The following is an 8,455-nucleotide window of genomic DNA, read 5'->3' on the forward strand; positions in this document are numbered from 1 at the left end:
CCCGCGGAGAGCGCCGTTCACACGTTGACTCGTATTTAAGATTTTTGTAAGAGCCACGAACACCTCGGCGTGGAGCCGGGTCTCGGCCGCCGCCCTGCCGCCCTGAGCCAGCGCGCGCCCCGCGTCACCCTCGCTCGCCCCGCCCGCCCCGCGCGCAGGAAGGGCCGCTCAGCCCAGGAAGAACCTTGTTCCCCAAAAGCAAAGCCCCCTCAGAAGAAGCCACTTTTGTTTCAGTCATTCCCAGTCCCTGCGCGGAGCCTGACACCCCCCTGATCGTGCCGGCTGCTCCCGCCGGGGAGCTCAGCAGTCCTTTGTCTTTCTGTTTTGGGGGGCGGGGGGCGGGCCAGACTTCCTAAGGACTCCTGTCGTCCGGCTTAAGGGTTTACCTCTCCCGTTGGTCTTACTGAGCGCTGAGGGGGCGGCTCAGAGAACGGACCCACCTCACTCACGTGTCTGACCTGCGGTCAGATGGCCACGGGGGGCCACTCGGTCCTGGGCCTCCCCCAGCCCCGGACTCCACACCGATGCCGGAGACCCCCGCTGCCCCTGTGCCGGCCGGCGCCAGCCGTGGGCTGTGTCCCCGGGGCCCCCTCGGGCATGTTTCCTCACCCACTCGCGCGTTTGCTGGTGGCAGCTCCGCCTGCGTGTTTGGCCACAATCTGAAAAAGGCCAGAACGGGTGAGAGGATGTCGCGCCGCCGAGACACAGAGGGATCTGGGCCTCCAGGTGCAGCCCAGGGACAGAACCGCGCTCCGTGCAAATTACACGAGCCAAGCGAAACACGTGCACGTGGTTATTAACAAGGCAGAGCCGTGTGCTTAGCGTGCCAAACCCCGAGCACAATCAGGTGCTGCCGGCCCGCGGGAAACACAGCTCAGAGGCTCCGCGAGCCGCAGCCGGCAGCGGAGGACAGTGAGGACCGTCAAATAAAGGTGTGGAGCCCCGCGACGGTCTGCTGCCTCCCGTTACTCGGTCGCCGCGTTTCCCTGCTCCTGCCGCTTCTCACCCCCACGCAGACACACACACTCCCCCTCGGCTCGGGGGGCCGCCAGATTCTCCCGGGGCAAACCGGCCACTGAAATAGCCAGGAGGGCGTGGGCTTGCGGAGAAGCCCTGAGCCTGGTTTCCATCCTTCCTGCTGTGTCTGGCAGAGAGAAGGGAGTGAGGCCAAGGAGGCGGAGGCTGTCCCCGCCCACAGGGGCGGGCCAGTCCGTCTGTCCACTGGGCTGTTTGGGGGTTCGTTGGGATGATGTGTGTAGAGTGCACAGCCGAGCACACGGCAGCAGGTGACACTCGCTCCCATTAGTGCCCTTTTCCTCTCAGCGATGTCGTGAGTAATGGCCTTTGAAAGTGATCAGCTTGATGACACGCTGGTGTGTGGAGAAATTACCTTCACCTCAAACTTTCCATGAGGGGGGCTATCCAAGACCCACAAATGACTCACGGGCTCAACGAGAAGAAAACCATCCACCCAGAAATGGGCAGGAGAGCTTAGTAGCCACGTCTCCAAAGAAGACATCTGGACGGTGGTCAGGCACATGAGGAAATGCCCTGGTGGTCACTCACCACCAGGGAAGGGCAAACCCAAACCACAGTGAGCTTCGTCCGCACCCCTGTGGCATGGCCCAGATGTGAAAGCCCGAAGCACACGGGCTGGCGAGGGTGTGGAGAACGGGGTCCTCCTACACCAGGTGGGCACGTAGACCAGTCCAGCCCTGGTGGGGACATTATGGCGGCTTCTCAAAGTATTGAAAACAGATTTGCCACACGAACACCTCCCTTGGTGTTTACCCGAAGGACGCAAAAACAGTAACTGGAAGGGACACACACTCTGGTGTCCAGTGCGGCACGCCCTGCAGTAGCCAAGCCGTGGACACCACCTGAGTGCCCAAGGACAGGCGTGGATGAAGGACACGTGGGCCGTCCCGCAGAGGAATACTACTCAGCGACGAAAAGAGATGAACTGTGGCCATGGGTGGCGACGGACAGAACTGGAGGGGATGATACTACCGGACATTAGCCAGAGGAGGACGACAAATACCGGACGATTTCACTCAAGTGGAATCCAAAGAAACAAAGCAACAGCCCAAACCAAACCAAAGCAACCCTGGAAGCTGCTGACTGGAGGCTACTGGAGGGGGGCGTGGGCGGGGGGCCCAGTAGGCTGGTGGGGGACTGTGGGGGCTTCGGCGGTACTTGTGGTGACACATAGAAGAGGTGTGAACCCCTAAATCATACAGTTTTGTAAACTAGTGTTACCGCGATGAAAAAATTGTATTTGGAGGGAAGAGTAAATAACGTGGCCAGCGCTGATGAAAAGAGGCCGTCCGCCCTTTCGCCCACCTTCATTCTACAACTCGCTGTGGGGACAGTGGCCGCTGCTGCCTGGCCCAGGGCGCCGGGCGGGGTGGCCGGGACTCTGGACTCAGGGCACACACGCATGGCAGCACGCCCTGGGCATCCTCACCTCTCCCGCCACAGCGGGAGGGACCCCGCGGCGCCCGGCTCCCGCACGGGGGTCCCGCTGACACAGGCGGAGAGCCGGCGGACGTCAGGTGCTCCCAGCCAGCGCCGCGTCAGAGCTCCCGACACCAACTGTTAATAAGTGCTTCTGCAGAAATCCCCAGCGCAGAACATTTTCTTCCCGACTCTGCAGTCGTTCTGTTTTCTGGACCTTTGCCAGGAAGCACATGGGCTTGAGGGGGTTTTTGTCCCGCGAAAGCAATACTTGCACATTGTGCTTATCAGCCTCATGTTTTATAGAAACCTGACTTTCATTCATTTCCCCACATCCCTGTGCTGACTTCAGATTTCACAGACCCTTTCTTTTCTGAGAGGGAAGAAGCTTCTGGAAGCGGGCTGCCCTCCCATCAAGCCATTCCGCTCCTCGGGATGGAAGGAGGCATGCAGGCTGGGTGGCTTGAGAAGAACATAGACCTGATGAAGACTGGGGCGGCAGATGGGACGCCACGGGCCGCGGAAGCACACTCAGGCTCACGGCACAGGCGCAGGGAAGGTGAAGGGGGAGCGAGATCATGGGCCCAGGGAACATGGCCGTGTAGGACCATGGCCTTGGGAGACAGAGAAGCAGCCCTCACCACCCCCAGGAGGGAGCACCCCTAACTCTACGTGCCCCCTCTGACCTCCTGCCTGTGCACCAGTGGCTGAAACCAGGCACAAGTCAGAAGGGACAAGCCCCTGGAGTCCAGACCTGTGCACAGCGGGGAGCAGAGGGAATCTGGAGGACGCGTGGGTGAAGCACAGCCAGGGTTATGCAAGTCCTTCCCCGCAAAGGGTTAATGTGCTTAGTTATTTTATATGCTGTGAAGCGTCTGTTACAATGACGGACTGTGCTGGGCTATAAGCTGTGACCGGAGGGAAGCAATACAACTGACAGTACAATGGATCAGGTTGCGAAAGAAATGTGTCCAAAATCCTCAGCGTGTAAAGGGGAGAAAGCTCTAGAAAGCATCATTCAAGGGGTGGAATCCGAGCTGGTGTCATGATCGCTGCCCCTCTATCCCCGCAGTAACTGAGCCAGAATTCTCTCTTCCTCACCTGCATTTGGAGCGTGCAAAGGACTCTCACATTTTTTCATGTTTTATTTGATAAGATGAGATAAAATATAAAAATTTAGATCAACAAAAGGCCGTCGGACCTCCAACGGTGGAGGCCCGTTAGCGAATTATGTACCTTCCATCACGGGGTGGCAGACAATCTAGGATGAATCCGTAATCCTTTGCTGCCCTCCCCTTAACACAAGTTGAGCGTATTCACAGTTGACTTGGAAGAGCACATGAAGCTGCAAGCTATTTTCATCTTTCTATTTTTGCTAGAAAGATTCCAGCCACAGTCTTCTAGGATTACCTGTAAAAGTCTGGGTGTTTTCTTCCCAGCACAGGCTTTTGTTGAAATGACCTGATTCCTTTGGTTATTGACCACAGTGAGTAGCCCCCACCCTGTTGGGGCTCACACCCGCCCTCCGACAGTTCTCCCGCTCGATGTGCCTTAAGATCATGTGAGCACGGGTACAAATCGGTGTGAAATCAACCCTTCAAACTACTGGGGTGCACAGAGAGTCTGCAGGTGGACACGTCCTCCTGTGTCCTCAAGAGCCCCCAACAGAACCCGCAGGGAGTGACGGCCGCAAGACACTACGGAGCAGACGATGCCCACGAGTTACCCGTCGGTCATCCAGAGCCTCCTTCCATCTCGGAACTTGCGCAGCTCGGGTGGCTCCCACCCCCATGTGCTTGCCGGACTCGACCCACTCGGGCATCCCCCCAAGCACCCACATTACTAGCCGCCTGTGTCCCGAGCCCAAAGCACAGGGCTCAGCACTTACTCGGGGCGCCCCCAGCAGTGCCTGCCTGACCAGACCGTGGCCTCACAGTTATTTTGATTATTGCAAGATCTTAACTTTCCAGAATAAAGTAGCTTCTCTGCTCAGGACCGCACTTCTGGCCGCAGCCCCCTCCCCAGCAGAGGGACCGCAGCTGTGGCCTGCAGGGAGCAGCCTTCCCCCCTCCTCCAGGCTGCTGGGGTGCCCGCAGGTGGGTGCCTCCTGCCTGACGCAGCCACATCCGTGCCCACCAGTGCCCGAGGGCGGTTTTCAGTTCACAGCCCACAAAGGTGGCTCCAGACGCGCAGCAAGGCCTGGGCCTCCCTGCCCGCAGCGGCGCACCCTGCTCCGCCCGGCCAGCCCGACCCGCCGCCGTCCTCCCCGCACCTGGAAAACCTCCTTGTCCGCCGCCGCCTCTGCCTCCCGGACAGGCGCCCTGGCGGTGAGGGGTCCTGCGCGCACGGGCTCGGCAGTGCGTCCCTCCTCAGGCGGAGACTCGCCCCCTCCCACAGGCACTGCGCTCCCCGCTGCCCAGGCCCCGCACCCCCAAGGCAAAAGCAAACACTCCGAGAAAAGACGGCCAGGCCGACTGGGGGGCAGGCAGGGACGGAACTGCCTACGCGTTCTCTTTCCCAGCGTTCACGGAAACCCTGCCACGGGCGCGTCTTGTGTCCGTTCAAGAACGCATCGAGGAGAGCCGGGGGTGCACACTCACGTGGGGGCGTGTCCTCTGGGAGCGCCTTCTGCTCCCCGCAGCGCCGGGCGCCGGTGGGCTGAGGACTCGAGTGGAAACAGGTGGTGTTTCCCCGGAGGCCGTGACGTCTGTGTGGAGGCCTCGGGGAGGGCACGGAGCGCCAGGAGGCCTGGGGGAGGGGAGCAGCCCCGACGGCCCCCGGCCCTGTCTCGCCCGGTGCTGCAAAGGTCGTGGGTGAGGCTGCCCTTCCTGTGATGTGTTTCAGCAAAGCACCTGCATCTTCAGGTGTGAAGCACCGGAATAGGAGGTTTCCCTGTGGAGCTTTGCATATTTTGGGTGCAAAGCTGGGGTTCGGCCACTAGGAAGGCGTCTCACGGCCCCACACGTCTAAGGTATTAGGGATGCTCGCTGCAGCGGCAGGAGGACACGGAGCAGGATCTCTCGGATCCGAGCAGATGGGGGAAGGAGGAGAGAGTCCTGGAGCCCTCCGTGGCTTTTGCAGGCTTTTGTTGGGATTTACCCGGTACACGGCAGGCAGGGGTGCCGGGGGGCCGGGAGGCTGGCAGGCTGGCGGGCCTCTCACCCCCCAGCAAGTCTTCACTCTGTCTGGGCTCTTCGGCTTTCTCTGGTGGCCTTGCTCTCTGCCGCTCTCGTGGTTCTCCTGGCGTCCCCATGATGCCGCCCTTATAAGCCCAGTCTCTCAGCCCAGGTGCACCCACTCACGCATGCCCACGCCCTACTCCAGGGGCCGCCATCAGGCCTGCATTCGGGACCGCAGGGATCCATCATCCATCCTGATGGCGCGAGGGCAGGAAAGCCTGATGCTTTCCACTTACCCTACACTCGCGCCCTCCGATTCAGTGGTTCCACTTAGAGCACTGAGCTCTGGAAAAGAATCAGATGCTTGAGCCAAGATGTTCACTGCGGCATTATTTTCCTTGCCCGACACTATAAAAGCTAAGTGGTTACAAACACGAACACGGGCAAACATATGATCCACCAGGTGAGGAAACAGGCGCCGAGTGGTGAAGTCACCGCCCTAAGATGACCGCAGGACACAAAGGCTTTTCATGCTGAGAAGACAGTGAACTGCAGGGCAGCAGAAGTGCGGAGCACATGAGCGCTCCCAGGGGCTTCTGTGCTGTGTTTCTCAGTGATACAGAATTTCCCTGCTTTTTAGTTTTTGGAATATTTTAACATTTTCTAAATTTCCTTTAAAGAACATACATTATTTTTTTTTTTAAAAAATAGAGGGCTAGCCCAATGAATGCTCTGAATATTTTTAAACAACTTCCACGGCAGAGAACTTGATGTTTTCAGACGTAGAAACGCTGTCACAGAGAAGTGTATCCTGCTCGCTGGTATTCTCTGCGTGCCGTGGTCGCGGGCCAGAGGCAATACTGAAGATCTCACATAAACACCGTGATCGCCACATCACACTAATACATACATAGACACACATGCGTATAATGTAACGTGTTAATGTTATGTCTGCCCTGCGTCCTCACTGTACATACACAGGCTACACACGGTACAGGATAACCTGATTCTGCAATATCTCCAGTGTGTATTGACACAGAAAAGCATGTTACATGCATGTTACAATATTGCTTTGTAGTTTTATCCCCAGCGTGTACGTATGGACCTCTCCGTGGCGCCGCATGCGGCCTGGCAGCCCTGGCCTGCAGCGCTGTATCTGGTGTGGGTCGAGTAACCTGCTCTCAGCTCCGCGGCCTGAAGTTCTGAGTACTCCTGCCTTCCGGGGGGGGCCTGCCCGTCATGCTTCTGGGGCCAGAAAGCATGCGAATTTTGTGTCTTCGGACGGTAGCTTTTCCTCACTGGCCTCTTGGAACTCTGCCCCCCTACCCTGCCCACAGCCGCCCCAAACCAGACCCGCTGCTCCCGTCTCCGTGGGTCCCGAGCTCCGGCCGCCCCGGGGCTGGGGCTGACTCTCCTGCTGGCCGCTGGCCTCCAGGCCTTTGTTGAGGTGTAGATGGGGCAGCTTCACAGCAGGCGGGCGGCGTCCGGAAACCCTGCCCTCGTGCCAAACCCGAGCGCCTGGCGCGGGAACACCCGCCCTCACCGTCCCATTCCGGGGGAGAAGAGCCCCTCCTCCTCCCAGCAGCAGCAGCAACTTTCTCTGAGAAAGGCCAGCAGGTCGCCGGCCCCCGACGGCAAGGGGCCTGCCAGCGGGAAACTCTGTCCACTGCGGGCCTCCCCTCCCATCTGCAGCCCGCGCCGCTCTGCCTCTGCCGTTGCAGTTCCTTTAAACACCCACCTGTGCCAATGCGCCGTGGAAGGCGTGTGGTTTTGACACGGCCCCCCGCTGTTTCACTCTTCCTGAGTTTCTGCCATGGAATCTGGGCCCGCGATGCCTCGCCTGGAACGTGGGGGAAGAGGCTCCGAGTCTGAGCCTCCAGCCCCCCGAGATGCTGCACGTCGCTCCTGGGGCTGCTCATGAAATGCTCCCGCCCAGGAGAGCCCAGGCCGGGCCCGTGGCCTCAGAACTGCCAGGCGCCGGCCTGTGTTGCTGCAGACGCCACATCTGCGGCCACCAGAGCTCAGGAAAGCGGCGCGGCCTGGGCGTGAGAGTCTCCTGGAGGACGTCACTTAAAGGAAGGAGTTCGCTTAGGCGGCAGGAGAAAGTGGACGAGTCCAAGGCTCATCTTTCTGAGTAAAAATAAAGACCAACACGGCACATTTTCTTTGTAGTTACTTTTACTGGAAAAAAAAAAAAGCACAACCTTTTTTTTTTTTTTCCCAAGAGTCAGAATTAAAGATTGCACAATCATTCACAAATCCTGGCACCCAACGGCTCCCAGGCTGGGCTCCAGAGTCCTGTCCACACACCACCCTGGCGGGGATTCTCACAGCAGGAGCACTGTCCTGGCGGGAGCACCGGCCCGGAGGGAGCACCCGTGGGCCAAGCTCCCTGCTTCTGTGACGGAACTGCATCAGGCCTCGGCAGGAGCTTCTCCACAAAGATTCCGATCACGAGCAGTTTAAATGTTCACATTCTTTCCATTTACCACTGATTTCTCCCAAAGCCGGGGAATACAATTCAGCTTCACACAAAGTCTTTCTCCACGTATCACACAAGCGACTCTCCTCTGCCAGGGACACGACTTCCTCAGCCTTCACTTCCTCTTCACCCACCACTGCCTTCGCCGCCCAGGGAGAGGACGAGGCTGCCAATGCAGACACCTCCATCTTCGCAGGGGGAGGGAGAGCGAGGGCTGCCCGAAAGGGACACAGATTTCACAGGTGACGTCAGGGAGCCCCGGGGAGGAACTGTTGCCCTGAACAAGACGCTGTAGTGAGCAATTAGGGAACTTAAAAAAGCAAAATGGAATCAGATGTGGATGCTCTGTTCTGCACCATAATGAATGAAATAGGAACAAGTTCACCACCGTGTTCCT

Source organism: Talpa europaea (genome assembly GCF_964194135.1).
Source record: "Talpa europaea genome assembly, chromosome: 13".
NCBI lineage: Eukaryota > Metazoa > Chordata > Mammalia > Eulipotyphla > Talpidae > Talpa > Talpa europaea.